The sequence below is a fragment of the Tamandua tetradactyla genome, chromosome 14, assembly GCF_023851605.1.
Source record: "Tamandua tetradactyla isolate mTamTet1 chromosome 14, mTamTet1.pri, whole genome shotgun sequence".
NCBI lineage: Eukaryota > Metazoa > Chordata > Mammalia > Pilosa > Myrmecophagidae > Tamandua > Tamandua tetradactyla.
Genome location: NC_135340.1, coordinates 49,701,042 through 49,718,256, shown reverse-complemented (window position 1 = coordinate 49,718,256; position 17,215 = coordinate 49,701,042). Strand labels below are relative to the sequence as shown.

Here is a 17,215-nt window from a genome sequence, read left to right as displayed (position 1 = left end):
TTTTAAATTGTTTATTAAGACTTCTAGACATTAATCAGACCACAGGGTGAAAGGAAGGAGGAAGATAATTAATTCCTTTCATTCACCACTGATTATACGGTACTACTTCTTCCAATAGTGGTTAAATAATCACCTTATGGGTCTGACACCACAGCTATTTCACTGTTAAAATCCCAGTGTCCCTGAAATTACTTTATTTTTCCAACACAAAACTGAACCCAAGCATTTAATAAAAGAGCCACCATAGTCTTATCTAAAATACTGATTTAAAAAAAAAACATATAAATAATAAAAGAGTCAACCTCACAATGTCAACTGTTCAAATATAGAAGAGTTCCTCTAGGAGAAGGTTTTGGGCTTGAACTAGGTATTCCCAAGAAAACAGCCTAGTAGAGCATGGCAGCAATTTCAAAATGAACTATTCATTTGGGCTCTCCAAATTTTAATCGTGGTGGCTTGATGTTGAGAAAAACAGGAGATCCTATTCTTAAAGTGTGTTGGATTTTAAAAGACATTTGTCAAAAGGGTTCAAAATACAAAATAAGACATCAGGGAACAATGGTATCAACTGTTTTTAAAATGACAAAATCACTTCTCTAACAAGCTAATTGCAACTGAGTCGTTTTATCAGCTTGTTTCCTGTGTATAGAATCTTGGAAGTCTGGAAGCCTTCTTTCATTTTGTTCTGTGTCTGTCTCTTGAAGTCCAAGCTGGCAGTGTTTTATTGAAAAAACACTCCCAAAAATCTATGGGTCACCTGTGTTCATGCAAGTAGAGGGTACACCACACATCTCACCTGGATAATCTCACTCTATTTCTGGCTTCTGCTGGAAAAGATGAGTGAATAAATAAGTCGCAGGCCTGATCTGTTCAGCAGATAGCAAAAGGTCATCCATTAACACCCTTTCTCTCCAAAGCACACTTTCCTAATAGTAGATCTCCTAATTTCAGTATCTTTTACGATCTGGATAGGTTGAAAATTTCCCAATCATCAACTGCTGGTTTCTTTCTGCTAAACAGTTCTCTCCTCTTACTTTATCTCCCTTCTCCCATACTTTACTATAAACAGCAAGCAGAAACCAGGCTGCAATTTCAATACTTTGAAATTTCCTCAGCTAAATATATAAGTCCATTGCTTACAAATTCTGCTTTCCACACAACTGTAGGATACAATTCAACTAGGCTTCCTGCCACTATAAAACAAGGATCACCTTTCCTCCAGTTCCCAATAACATGTTCCTTATTTCCTTAGCTCTTGCCAGACATGTCTTTAACGTTCATATTTCTATTTGTAATCTACTTATAATATATATGTATTCTCTAAAATAATACAGGTGTTCACTTCCTTACTCAAAGTAAACTGATTATGTATAGACTTTAGTCTCATGTACAATATACCTTCATAGCAACATGCTAGATTAGTGTTTGAATAACTGAAGTCTATAACCTAGCCAAGGAGACACATAAAACTGACCATTCCGCTAATCTAGGCACTATTCTTCACTGCCCAACTTCTAGGGCTGGGCGGGTGTATCTCTTGAGAGTCTTTCCTACTTCTTGGGAAGTAGATTCTAAAAATTTCCATTAAAAAAAATTTATGCCTACATCAGCTTATTAACATTTATGGAGTTTTAGAGAACAATCTGAATTTACTCCATGATGCCCAATTATTATTTATCTGAATTTCAAATTATCTTCTAATTTTGTTTTTATAGAAGATGGCTTGAGTGGGCTCCTGTCATGGTCAGGTTCATGTGTCAACTTGGTCAAGTTGTGGTACCTGTTTATCTGGTTGGGCAAGTGCTGGCCTGTCTGTTGCAATGAAGACATTTCATAGAATTAGATCATGATCACATCCGCTGCATCCACAGCTGATTCCATTTGTAATCAGCCAAAGGGGAGTGTCTTCTGCAATGAGCGATGCTTAATCTAATCATGGGAAGCCTTTCAAGGAGGATTCAGAGGAGACAGGTTTCATTCCTACTTCGGCTGGTGAGCCTCTCCTGTGGAGTTCATCCAGACCCTCCATCAGAGTCGTCGACTTCATAGCCTGCCCTACGGATTTTGGACTCTGCATTCCTGCAGTCACGTGAGACACTTTTATAAATTTTATATTTGCAAGTGTTCCCTGTTGATTCTGTTTCTCTAGAGAACCCTAACTAATACAGCTCCTCTTCACAAGGAATTCTTCATCTTATGAAGTTTTGTTGGAATACTAAGTTATTCTGCCCAATTCTACATTACCCTTAGTGAGTAAACATCTAAAGACTAAGGTTAATTTTCTGACCATAATGCTACTAGTTTATGTCTAATAAACACAATTAGTTTTCCCATTTCATAGAATAAAAAAGTTTAAAATACTGCTTAAAACCATCTAAATATTTCTGTATTCTTTCATTGAACAAAAATAAACATTCTGCTCTCCTAATCTTCCTTAATCTAACAGATCACAGACACAATATATAAAACTCTTAAAAAATGATTGCGCAGTTTCACTTTTACAATTTTTATAAAATTTATAATGAAGTAGATACAACTATTATCTTTTATCATTTCCTCCCCAATAAATTGTCAGGTAGAATAACATAACGGTATGAATAATCTCAAATCTTTTCCCTATCTTCTATCCCTTATTCCTAATTCAACTCCCAATTACCAAACTGATGTGTTTGTTTTAAGATTATGGAAATGCAGGAAGTAGCATAAAATTAGTTTCCTGAATAGTTAGTACCTATAAATAGCCTCAGTAATATTCTTAGGGTATAAACTATTTCAAGACTCGATAGATACCATGTTTTCCCTGTTACATTACTTTAGAAAACACTGTAGATTTTCAATCTTCTCTATCGACCTCATCATTATCATGTATGAACTATTATTATTCTACAATCACCCTACCTTAACAATAAAGGCTGGGAGTGTTGAAACAACAAATGGAGCGACTTAAAGTGCATTAAGCTGTTCTTTTATTAAATACAAAATTGCAGATCTTACCACATTCCTTTTTTTCTTGCTTCCCAATCAAATCCACACTTGCAGAGGGCCACCCTAAGGTCAAGTCCCCGGCTAGCTCACTGGGGACAAAAAGGGACATAAAAAATCCTCACCCTCAAGAACAGGGATGGGCATGGCACATACTGATCACACTTTGTGAATAGCAAATTCAGATTGCTGAGTCCCAGCTCTGAGCTAGTCTTTCAACCCATGCTGGACAAAGGCAGCAGCAGCCATTATTTCAACCCCACTCCAAACAAGCCAGAGGCAGTGGAGATTTACAGACACAGAACCTACTCGGGCTCCAGGGGGTGATGAGCTAAAGGGCTACATTTGCTGAGCTGGACAAGAAAGCACAGATTTGGGGAGCTATCAAAGTGGCTTTTGCTGCCCTTCCTGAACCCCTCCTCAGGATACTTTGGAGCTGGTCTGTGCCCCTTTATGGGTCACTAACCCGGTTTTGGCTGGGAAATACTGACTTAGGAAAGTTTTCTCAGAAATGACTCTCCTCCCAGAATTTGCCTTCCAGGCAAAAGCAGTCGGAGACCAGGAAAGGAATGTAAAAAAATTACAGAAGTGAAACAAAACGAACAAAAGAGATCAACACTCCCAGAGAAGGAACAGAGGAAAGAAAGCTTTCTTCTGGAGATAAAACAATTGCACAAAAAGTGCAGTCTTAAAAACTGTACTGCGTATTCAGGGCAAGAATCAGATGAAGAGGAGGTGAAAAAATCTGACCAGTTAAACACAGGCTACTTTAAAGGTTTAGAATAAGGTGGAATAAGTGTAAAAAAAAAAAAAAAAAGCCTTGGCCTTCTCTTTACTCCACATTGCTCCACCCAGACAACACCTGCTTTGCTTTCTTTCCAGGCTCTCTATTCCAGTAATGGGGTAGGAAGGGAAGACTACAGGCAGGTCCTGTCTTCCATGCCCTACCATCAAGTCTACTCTGTTTCACTGAGTTAAACTGGGCAATGCCCAGGTTTGCCCTAAATGTGTCACTAAAAAAAATATCAGAAAAACTATTTTAAATATAGACTCTTCAGTTCTAGGATACAGACATTAAGAAACCTATACTGAAATCTATTTTTAGGCATAAACACATTGAAAAAGATCAATTGCAGGTGACAACACTATGAAAGAAACAAATGCCTTACTTTATATAAAAGTTTTTCCTTTCGAGTTTCCCATACATAAAATTCTAACCACTTACAGGTAGTCATCATTTCAGTGAATTGCGTCAAATGAAAAGGTAAAAAGAAAGATACATTCTCTGTGAGGCTAATTTATGGTCTCAGTAAATCCAGCAGACTGAAGGATTTCATTTAGTCTATCATGAATTCTTAGACCAAAGCAATTCTATTAAAAGCCCTTGGGAAAAAAAAAAACTGAACTTATTAGAACAGCCAACAAAAGCTTTCCCTACATATTATAATTATATCAGATACCACCCTTTCCCTAGTTATGACAATCTAAAACCAAGAAGTATGCCCTTTAAAGAGGACAACAAAATAAAGATTTTTTAATAAAGAACTTATTTCAGAAATTATAGCAATGAAATCTGTATAATACTTAATTTCATATATATTTCCATAACAGCCTTGGATATCAGTAGAGCCAGACTGCTGTTAGCATAGCCAGATTAGTATATGCAGATAAGAAAATGTAGGTGTAGAGAGATTACCAAAAAATACACAAGGCACCTAGCTCCTGAAGGATAGAGCCTCTCCATTTTGTGACTCCAAGTCCTAGCGACCCAGTTTATTTCGGTTCACCCTTCCACCATGTCTAGGGTTCGACGCTCGTTCTCACAGTCAAGAGGATGGCATCTGCACTCTAGACGAGATGGAAGGAGACTCTATATCCTGCTGCTTACGTCTTTCTGTGCACATTCCCCTTCCTTTGTCGATGCTCTCTCTTTAATATGCTCTCACTGGTCCGACGTGACACTCTGTTGAAACACTGCAAAGGCAAATGTTTTCCAGAACTGATGTTAGAACAAAATTTGGAGGAGGATACCTGGGAATTTCCAAAACAACTAACTTAAATGTGAACTATATCAGAATTCTGACAATTATACAATACCCTAGGAAGAAAACAGAGGAGAGAGTAGCGGGGCATCAAACCAAACAAAAGCCTGAGAAAGCCTGTGTTCTTAAAAAATCTTACTTTTAGACATTCAAAACCATACTTAGAAGGAGCTTTCGTTAGCTGTTGGCTAGACTAATGCTGCTTTTTCAAAGGACTTCATGAACCCTTTCAGACTTCCGGATTTAGTGAGCCTACAGATAAGTCTCATGTTGAATTTTAAAGTATTCTTCTTTCTTCACTTGCTTTTTCATTCAGCTCTGAGTTCTTTAAGTGAGGGCTGTCTTTTTTTTTTTAATCTTTATATATTTTTAACTTTATTTCTCCACTATTTACCACAGCTTTGCATACCGTAGGCTTTCAAGTAATGATCTGAATGAAGAATGACATGCCTACCACCATGCCTTAGCATTCACAAACACACAAACACACACACACACACCCATTTTCAGGGAAAAGCTTTTAACTTGTGAAGAACATAGACACACTTAAAAAAACATTAGATGACGTGAACCCACACGAAGATGTCATTACTAACAGAAAAAACTTCTTGTTTATAAAAACGATGATGCCCTCAGTAGGGATTTTAAGCGATAAAATCCTTTTATTTGGGCCTTTTATTTTAAGGCCCAAAGTTTTAGCCATACCAAATACAGGAGAAAAACTCAATATGATTTGGGCTCTGCTGTCAATTATAGAAATGACTACAATATCACAATGTTCATAACCACCTATTATTTTTTAAAAGACACCAATAAGTAGTGAAATGGTTGACCTTGTAAAAAGACACCAATAAGTAGTGAAATGGTTGACCTTGTAGAAACGATGCTCATGACGAGACAATGACAACAGTACTGTGACCTGTTCCATATATAACCAGTTACACCACCTTAATCCAACTCTCTATCTTCACACAGTCAGGGACAAAATGTAAACTAGTCATTGCAGGAAACCCGTAAAAGTCATATGTGAGCCTTGACTCAATCAGACCAAATTCCAGAACTGGGAATATAGAAATCCTAGGTATTATATATAAAGTGCTAACCTTACTGCACAGCTACTGCGTGACTCACCAGTAATTACCAAGGCATGCACTTTGAAATAGCTCTAAGTATGGTGAGAAACTTGGTCTGATCCCAACACTCCCTGAATTTACATACCCAGGAATCCAGCCTGATAAAACCCAGCACCAGTATCTATATATCAGATGGGGCAAGGTTTAGCTGCAGAGAATAGAAAACCCCAAATAACTATGGTTTAAATAGAAAAGAAATTTGTCTCTTTCAGTATAGTATTTCTGCTTAGAAAGTCCTTGGGACCCAGACTCCTTCTAGATCACTCTAACCTCTCTTGGTACAATGCCCAGCTTTATGGTTAAGACAGTGGCATCTGCATTCCAGTCAGCAAGATGGAGAAAGGACCCTGAAGAAGAGAGAAATCTCTTAAAAGAAGGCTTTAGAAGCTGTCACATGAAACCTCAACTTGGTGATGGCCAGAATTCAGGCACATGGCCATGACAGCTGCAAGAGAGCCTCTGCCCAGTCAAAAATCAGGGATTCCATCATCATGGAAGAAGGAGAGAACAGACATTGAGGGAAAACTACAGTCTCTGCCATGACCAGAGGACTCCACCCAAGTGAACGCAACACTCACAAATGAAGGAGCTATAATTACCAGCAATATACCATGGCTGGAAGTTAACTGGCTACTTCAAGGCTGTCTTAACTTCCATAACTCTTATTTGATAAACTCAAGCCATTTTTAAATCTTTGCCTATGTTAACCCTTTGAGGGCACTCACCAAATCAACTTTTATAATGGATTTCATTTCTTAAATACCATTGGTGAACAACAGAACAACCAATAAAATAATTCGCTATTCATTTAATAAAAGGCAAAGTCCTCACTAATATTTTTAAGTTCAAGAGACAATCTACTTGGGAATGAAGTACTCGATTCTCATAATATAAATCTTTTTTTTCCTCTTCTAAGATAATAATAATAATACTGAGAAATGAAAAAGCTATTGATTTTATGAGGCATGACATTTCATTTCATGTCAAATGAGAAGCAGGTATACCTGGATTCACTCAACCTACCCATGAAGATTTTGTGTAAATCTTCTTCTCAGTCTCTCTTCATGTCATTAAACCCAGTAATTGCACACATCAAATAACTATATATTTGGAAGCCACTCCTATTAGTGGTCAGCTCATTTACTCAGCTAAATACTTATCAAGCTCCAGTTTGGTCATACAGTCCATGAGCTGGGGAGTTCACTCTAAAGACTATGTTGCATTGCACTCAGCCTCCCCAAGAGTTTTATTTTTAGATGTCTTGCTTCTGGTAGGCACAAAATACAGTTACTCTCAGAAATGAAGGACTCTGAACTGTCTGATTCACTAGTCACTATAGTGGACACCTGCCATATTTGTGAGTACAAATTCTCCAACCATATCCATAAACATTTCCAAGAAATGATGAAACAAACAAAACCAAAACAAAATAAAAAACACTAAGCTTCATGCCTTTCAAATGACATGATAAAAAGTATCTTGCTACATAAAGGTATGCAGATAATTCGGATAACATAACTCTAAGAGAATGAGTCAGAAGTATTATCACTCCTGAATTTTACCTAATTTTTTTTTTTTTTTCGTATGGGCAGGTACTGGGAATCGAACCTGAATCTCTGGCATGATGGGCTAGAACTCTGCCTGCTGAGTCACTGTGGCCCACTCTATCTAAAACATTTTTTTTTAATGTTTAAAACTTACATTTTTAGTGACATGTAAGAACAGATGATGCTGTAACACAAAAATGATAACATTTAAAATTCACAGTAACACAAAACCATTACTTTTCCCACTGGACCCCCTGAACTTAAATAATGTTTGCCCTGGTTGGCCACTAAGTTCTAAAAGCAGACGGGAGATTGCCAACAGTAGAGTGATTTTCATTTAGAAAGATTTTTATGAGTTCTCTTAAGAACAGGCCACAGGTATTCTAGTCCATTCAAAATAGTATCCAACTAAAAGCTATACTGCATATATTCTTGTTATCCTTGCACATAAAGTAAAAATAAATATACAGGCGCCCACTCACACACAGTTATATATGCACCAGTCCAAATCAAAGGTAAAGCATGGCAAAAGAAGTCAACATGAAGAAGCTATTTCTTCATCTCTCAGGATAAACAGCACAAACGCTAACATCTCATTGACTGTCCAAAGGAGACGATGTATCTGTTACTGGACAAAACAACCAGAAACAATCACACATTTATAATTTTCACATAACACAACTGAAAAGATTTATAAAGGCACAATTTAAGCATTTACCTTGCTCAAGTCATTCAGGAGCAGAGTGACAAGAGGAACAAGCAACTAGGTACTTCTCCACAATTCCAAGTTGTGGGCTTTTGACATGCCCCCTTGTTTTGGTCAAATATCATTTAACACACACAATCATACCTGTGCTTTGATACAGGTGTAATCTGTTTTGTTAATACTCAAATACCTGCTTACTGATTGAAAATTTCTCACATTACTATTTGGGAACTGTTTTCTAGATGCTGCTCTTCACTCTTTGAGACCCAGCCACAGCAGCTTCAGGGTCCATGCCCTGCTCTGAAAAGTCAGACAGCTGGAGTATGTGGTCCCACAGAGAGCCAGGTAAGGGAGAAGTTCTCGTTTAGTTTCTCTCACAGAGACAGCCTGACAAAAACACCAGCCTCCAGACTGGCAGTGCCACATCGTGGCACCACCACCCCCTGAAAAGCAGTTACACAGCCTCACCTACCTTCACAGCACCCCTGTGCAAAGGCTGGAGGAGCTCTCACCACCCACATGGATAACTGGGGCTCTAAGAGGGTAAACGACTTGCCCAGAGCCAGGCCATGAAGACAGGCTTGGGTCTTGTGGCCTAGGACAGCGATGGGCCCCTCCCAATTATCACTTTTTATCTAAAACAGAATACTTAATAAACAGCACAGGATGAATTATATTTTTTAAGTACTGGAACTCAGTTCAAAATATTTTTCATCTCTAGGTGATAGCTCCCTGATATTTAAAAAATTATAATCATTTTTTAAATCATGCTTTTACTGATTTATAATTTTTTAATCTTTAATATTTTATTAGCAAAGTCTATAAATCACCATTTAGATAATATGATAAAGCTATATATTTTTAACTTTTTAAATTGTATAGTATAACATATATACAAAGCAAAGAAATAAAAAAGCAAGAGTTTTCAAAGTACTCTTCAACAAGTGTTTAGGACAGATCCCAGAGTTTGTCATGGGCTACCATATGATCCTCTCCGATTTTTCTTCTAGCTGCTCCAGAATATAGGAGGCTAGAGGGCTTAAATATTTTTTTAACATCACCAATTGACTTTTTTTCCTTTTCTTTGCGAAAAATAACATAATACAAAAAAGCTATAAATTTCCAAGCACAGCACCATAATTAGTTGTAGAACATATTTCAGACTTTGACACAGGTTACAATATCACAATTTTAGATTTTTACTTCTAGCTGCTCTAAAATACCAGAGACTAAAAGAGGTATCAATTTAATGATTCAGCATTCATATTCATTTGCTAAATCCTATCTTCTCTGTATAACTCCACCATCACCTTTGATCTTTCCATACCTCTTTAGGGTTGTTTGGGCTATGATAATTCTAAAGTTTTGATATTGGAAGGGTCTGTCACTAATATGGGGTAGGGAGATAGAACTATCTGATGTTCTGGAGAGGCTGGGCTAGGTTTCAGGACTTATCTGCACCAGAGACCCATCTGGAGGTAGTAGGTTTCTGGAAAGTTACTCTAGTGCATAGAACCCTTGTGGAATCTTATATTTTGCCCTAGGTGTTCTTTGGGATTGGCTGGAATGGTCCTGGTCGGAGGTTGGCAGGTTATGATAGGTAGCAAGGTCTACCTGAAGTTTGCATAAAGCAACCTCCAGAGTAGCTTCTTGCTTCTATTTGAAATCTCTCTACCACTGATACTTTATTACACTTCTTTTCCCCTTTTTGGTCAGGATGGAAATGTTGATCCCATGGTGCCAGGTCTGGATTCATCCCTGGGAGTCATCTCCCATGTCAGCAGGGAGACTTTCACTCCTGGAAGTCATGTCCCACGTAGGGGGCAGGGCAATGATTTCACTTGCAAAGTTGGGCTTGGAGAGACTGAGGCCACATCTGAGCAACAACAGAGGTCCTCCAGAAGTAACTCTTAGGCATGCCTATAGGTGGTCTGAGCTTCTCCACTGCCTATATAAGCTTCACAAGAGTCAGCCTCATGACCGAGAACATGGCCTGTTGATTTCGGTATCCCTAAAGTTTGACACAGTGTCAGAGGAGTCCCTGATGGTAAGGTTGAATAGTTCCATATTCTTTCTCCCCTCCCTCAGGGGACTTTGCCAATACTTTTTTATTATCTGCTTAATATACTCTAGGATGTTTCCAGGCATTACAATAATCTATACAATATCAAAGGCCCTCTTTCTTATTATGTGCTCCCTGTGTTTCAATTGTTCATATGTGCTATACAGATAAGTTGAATTAGATTAAACACTACAGAAAATTTCAGTTCCAGATCAAATAAACCTTTCTTCCACTGGTCTCAAAGAGCATGGGTGGTTCTAAAATATAGACACTGTCTTCCTTACCCCTATGTTCTGAATTACTTTAACCCCAACCTGTTTGGCTTCATTCTTGAAATTATATTTATATGTATAAAAAGCAAAGTAAAACAATGGAAATATTAAAGTATACCTAACTCTTTAAGTCGCATTTAAGAGAGTGTGTGTCAAGTAGTTTTGTAATTCAAAATATTATCAGTAAATTGGGTAGATGAAAATACTAGTGGTCAATGAGAGCGAGGGGTAAAGGGTATGCTATGTATGAGTTTTTTCTTTTTATTTCTTTTTTATGGAGTGATGCAATGTTCTAAAAATGATCATGGTGATGAACACACAATTATATGATGATACTGTCAGCCACTGATTGAACACCATGTATAGACTATATGTGTATGAAGATTTGTCACTAAAAATATTTTTTAAATATATAAATAAATAAAATATCACCAGAAGAAAAACTTTTACTAAAACAATGTATTTTATCCAACAATAAAATTTCACTAAAGAGCAGTAATATTTCCCTCATAGGAAGTCTACAGACATCCCTGAATTGATATTCTGCACCTCCTTCTGGAAGTGGGATCTTTTAAAAGAATAACTCAAGGATAACAACAAGAACGTGACCAGGAGAAAACACTTGCAAGTCTCAGATCAGAATATATAAAGAACTCTTACAATTCAATAACAGAAAGAAAAATGACTCAATTAAAAAACTGGCAAACAACATGAAGACATTTCTCCAAAGAAAATACACAAATAGCCAAAAAGCACATGAAGATTCTCAACATCACTAGTCAGCAGGGAAACAGAAATCAAAATCATAATGAGATGCCATTTACTACTGACTAGGACAGCTATAATGGAGAAGACAGACAATACACAAGTGTTGGTGAGGATGTGGAGAAATTAAAGCCCTTATTTCTGGCTGGGAGGAATGTAAAATGGTGCAGAGGCTTCAGAACACAAACTGAAAGCTCCTCAAAAGTTACCAAAAACCAAGCTACTCCACTACTAGGAATCAACCCAAGAGAAATAAAAACAAAGTCCATGCAAAAACCTGTACACAATGTTTACAGTACATTATTGATAACCCAATATCCATCAGCTGATGAATGGGATAAACAAAATGCAGTCTATCCATCGATGAATATTACTGGGCAATAAAGAGGAATGCAACAACATGGATGAACCTCAAAAACATTATGCGAAGAGAAAGCATTCAGTTGTACTGAATGGTCACTACTTACATAAAATATCCAAAATAGGCAAATCTATAGAGAAAAACAGTTGATTAGTGGTTGCCTAGGGCTGGGGGGAGAAGGGTGGGAATGGGGAGGGACTACTGATAGGTACAGGGTGCTTTTCTGGGGTTATGAAAATGTTCTGGAATTAGATAGCGGTGATAGTTTTTTAGCATATTCACAACTTTGTGAATATGCTAAAAAACACTGAATTAGATTTCAATTTTTTTTAATCGAAGTTGAAAAAAAGAATTGATGTTTATTACATTACTACTTAAGATAAATCAATTTAATTTCAAATTAAAAGAACGAAAGAAAAAAAAGTAACTCAAAAAAGTGAGTCGTGATCCTGGGGCTTCCTCTAGTGGGAGCAGGCCCCAGGTGGAATGCAATCACACTCGCATTAGGTCATATGAGGTAGAGAATTTTATTTTATATATTTATGTTGAAAATCTTTAATACAAAGGTTTAAAAGAACATTTACATTAATAAATTTGATTTTTCCCACAACTTATTTTAAATGCTGTAAGATTATGTCTTCAGATATTTCTGTGAACCACATGATTCATTTTCTTCATGTTTATTTCCCTGAGTCACCAGCTAAAATTACAATTATTTCTACTAAACACAATTCAGGTCCACAAACTCTCCTCATTTAGGGCTGCCATTTCCCACTACCCACTGATCCAATAAGGAATTTATAATAGTGGAAGCCATGGAAATGAGTAGAAGATCCTTCCAGTTTACTTCCAATAGTAACTATTATGCCTACTATTTACAGATTCCCATATAATTTGGGGGACAACATAGTTTATCCACGTAGAGGGCACAGAAACCAAGAAAACATCTGATATCACCACTATCACTGATTAACACAGAAAACACCACAAAAATTGCAACAGAGAATGAAATCAACTGCCACTGCTATAAACCCAAATTCAAAAGTCTCTTTGTGACTTCCAACCTGCTTGGGTTAATCCCTAGGCAGGTGGCAACCTTACTTAGAGTAAATTAACCACTCCCTAATTGTACAAAAAGAGCTCGCTGATAATTAACTGGAACACAGCTAAATATGATCATGTCCTTTGGGAACATAAAACCTACAAAAGACCTTAGATGTTAAGGAAATAGTGACTTTTAGACCAATGACTTTAATTGAACAGGAAACATTTAAAAATAAATTTCAGGCACCTATTCTATTGAAAAAGTGACTATATACAAATACAAAGATATTGTGAAAGAGAATTGAATTACTCAAGACTGGTTTTACCTACAAGCTTTGTAACCTTAATCCTGTATGGCTTGTTTTGGACGATTTTTCAATCAAATAATAAAAAGCAATTTCATTTAAGTGCTGAAGTCACAGAGTTTATGTGCTCCATTTTCACATCCTCTCAAGGGGTGCATTTCTATCATTTGCCCATTCTTTGGACAGTAGACTCTTCTCTATGTGTGTATACAGCCTCCTATGATAAAACCCAAAATTCTCTTCCTTGTTCTCCAACCTCAAAAAGTAGTCAATTTCACGGAAATGTAGATGTCAGAGTTTCTCGTCATCTCTATATGCCAAAATGTATATTCATACCTTTAATTCATCCACTGAAAACAAAAGAAATCAATGGAAGCTGGTATTTCTAAAAATGATGTAATCAAAAACTATGAGGTACCCAGGTACAAAGTACACTCACAAGCATATTAAATAAAATATGTGAAACATTAATAGTCTATATATATTTATACAGAAAAATTGTGTAAAACTGCACAATATGCTTTGGAAAAAACAACATCAAGGTTATCTGCTGTGACTTCCTATCAACAGAGAGAAAGAAGTAGGCAGATGGAATTCTGGAACATGGGTAAGATAACACTCGTCAAAAAAAAAAAAATCCTTGTCGCCCAGCACACTCCCGAAGCAAGTGATAAGCTACAGGTCAAATTCCCACTTCTACAATCAAAACTTATCATAGGAGCCCTTGAAAAGGGATGCATCTGTCATATGTTAATGACTTCAATCCGGTCACTGAACTTCTAGGTGTATAGGAAAACTTAAAAGCACTTCATAACTCTTTGTGGGTATAATTAGCTTGTTGCAATTGTTGGTAATACTCAACCTGGGACTTTAAAAGGTCACTCCACTCTTTAAGATACCAAATTTGGAGTCACTCTCCCTTCTGGACAAATTAAGCACGCCCTACAATTAGTATACAGCTGCACCTGTTGCAAAACTTCTTTCTTCAGTGATGTAAAAGGGGACAGTCAACAACATTCTACATTCTTGAGGGATTATTAGACCTTAGCAACTGAACAATGACCAAGTCTGATATCTGCTGTTGAGGTAATGGATGGTGGTCACACTCTGACCACACTCAGAAGCCTCAATCTTTTATTCTTTATAGACAATTCCAGCTAATACTGGCACCTCACCTACTTTACTCCAGCAACTAGGCAGTCAACAAGCAGATAACAAACAGAATTCTTGTCAAAACAAACAAAAAAGCCCCAACCAACTAAAAGAGCATTATTGATTCATGTAAACTTAATCATGATGAAAGAAAAATACTGCTGGTGGCATCTGACGGAAAATCTTCCTATGTTACAAAGTCTGTATCTCAAAACTACAAATTCTCCTTTAATCTATTAATCCTCTACCAAAGTGCTCTACAGATTTTCATAAAATGGCAATGAAAGCAATATCACACTCTAATCCAAAATAACAATGTAGGTATTTAAAGGACACAGTTTCTAGTAGAGATTTATTCAAGAAAGAAGTATTAATTTTTTAAAAGGCTTCATAAGATTTACCTTAAACATTAATAAACTGAGTTCTTCCTTCTTTCCCCTTCCTTCTTCATTCTTGCCTTCTTTTCTTTTTTTTATATGTTGTATGGTGGGGTCACATTTCATTATTTTTCTATGTGAGTATCCCATTATTACAGCACCATTTGTTGAATTTTTGCTTGTTTTTTGTTTGTTTTGCTAGTTTGGTTTTTGGGGGAAGTGCATGGACCAGGAATCAAACCCGGATCTCCAGCATGATAGGCAAAGTATTCTACCACTGAACAACTCTTACACCCCCTTTCTTTTTTAATGAAAGAGAAGCACTTCTTCTTTAATGAAAGACAAGGCTCTTTAAGTCCCCTTTATCTTTAAGCCATCTGAATCACTGATCGGTTTCCAGTGATCAGAAAAAATAATTCTTTGGCAGCTAATGTATGTGGCCACATAAAAAGAAATATTGTAAAGCCTCCTGAAATTAATGATACTGTGCTTGGTAAATCTATGAGGCAAAACCTCTTATTATCACCACAGTTTATAGCGTATCATCATATATACTTAAGTGCTTTTTCCCCTACATATAAATTCTTCTCAAAACATAATTGGAATTTTACCAAATAGGGAAAAAAAAACAATTTTTCAAAAGAGTTTCACTATATCACTGTTAAGTAGGTGTGCTTTTATCTACATGTATTACATTATATGTACAAATACTTTTAAAAGGTCAATTGAAATAATATCAGAGTTAAATTGGTAATACTATTTCAAAATTAGCATTCTAACCTGAATAAAGCCAGCAGGACTTGATTACATTCTTTCCATTCCTCACCAAAAATATTTCACCTGATATTTACTTGGAAAAAAATAACCTTTTAAAAGTCATCAAAGTAAATTATGGAATTCTGATTTTTGTGGATTGTTTTTTTTTTTAGCTATGCTGTTGGGTCTATATGGTAATCAAATTTAGAAAGCTATAAATTATATTTAAATTTATTATTTACAAGCAATTAATTATAAAAAAACAGCCAGGTGGCTTTCATTACATAAATTACTGTTAATGACAGAGACCTCATGCTGTTACTGTGTTTAGCATTTGCATGTGTCATAGCTGTGTAACTGCCCTCTTCAGGAAGGAACTGATCACTGAAGCACAAAGCAAACTGCCCAAGTTTCAGATTGCATCCCCACCAGTTGTTTGAATCCCAAATATTCCAAAGGTTTTAGCACTGTTTGCTACAGAAGCTTGTCTTGTAATAACGTTTTGTTGAGCCAGCTTTAAACCCAGATACACAATTTCTGCGTATCAAATAATGTTTAACTACACTTGGATACTTAGTCTTATTTCTATGATTTAAAAATTACCTCCCCCCAAATGTTTAATCAATCTGCATTCTAACGAAGATAAGTAAGGGATCTACTGATATCTCACAAATGCAAGTTTTAAAATGATACCTGACATGTACCCCCACCTCCACCCCAAAACTGTGCCAAAGAAACGGTCAATAAACTCTTCTGGGCCCTGTCTCACCATTTTACCTAGGCTTTGAGTGATTTCTTCCAACTCTAAGTACGCAACGTCCTTATAAAGAAAATGGACGATTTGACTCTACTGTTTTCTAGGATAAACAGGATAAAGCATAAGTTTAAATGACATAAAGGATAAAACGAGATCATGTTGTCATTCCGAATTAAATGTAATTCTTAACAAATACAAAGTCCATACCAAACAGAGAGGGAAAAAAATAACTAAAGGACGAATGTCATCCTATTCGAAACTCTTTTCCAACTGTAGCACAAAACAAGTAACGCCATTCCCCTGCACAACCACTACAAGAAAAAGGAAAAATGAATGAAATTCTCAAACAACTATAATCTTCCTTTCTGAAAAAAAAAACAGTCACTTAGAATCCAATACTGAGGAACTCCTCTGGTATGTTTAGTCAACATATCATCTAATCCTTCCTTTTTCTTCTTTCCCTAAGAAGTCTGTTTTTTAGCAATTTCATTACTTATTAACAATCATGAGAAGTAGGTAACAGATTTAGATGAAATGTATCTTCTATCTCTTCGTAGTTAATCTACATTGAGGGATATGGAGAAAAGTGGGGGTGGGGGAACATAAACCAATGTCTAACAGTTAAGGAAAAAGAGTATATGCCTGGTAAATGTGAGGATAAAGGAAAACAATGGGCTTTCTCAACTAACAGAGAAGAACTGATATATTGAAATTATTTTAGGCCAAAGATGTTACCATTATTTTAGTGAATACTATATGGCAGGGTCACATTTCATTCTTTTTCCATGTGAGTATTCCATTATTGCAACACCACTTGTTGAATTTTGTTTGTTTTTGTTGGCTTCTTTGTTTGTTTGGGAAGTGCATGGGCTGGGAATTGAACCGGGGTCACCCACACGGCAGACAAGAATTCTACCACTAAACTACCCTCGCACCCCCAAACCACTGAAGATA

At 36.5% G+C, this 17,215-nt stretch overlaps 1 protein-coding gene across 11 annotated transcripts in view; it reads right to left on the bottom strand.

The window, feature by feature from the left end:
* Positions 1–17,215, bottom strand: part of CDIN1 (CDAN1 interacting nuclease 1) — a 225,809-nt gene that overhangs the window by 186,000 nt on the left and 22,594 nt on the right. For 2 of the 11 annotated variants that reach the window (XM_077127398.1, XM_077127399.1), the window contains exon 1: positions 14,082–15,308. The exons of 7 other annotated variants lie outside the window; for them this stretch is intronic. The gene's annotated coding sequence lies outside the window, so the exon portion shown is untranslated. Of the gene's footprint in view, positions 1–4,870; positions 4,943–14,081; positions 15,309–17,215 lie in introns of those variants that run through there. 2 more of the 11 variants (XM_077127400.1, XM_077127401.1) reach the window with 2 other exon arrangements.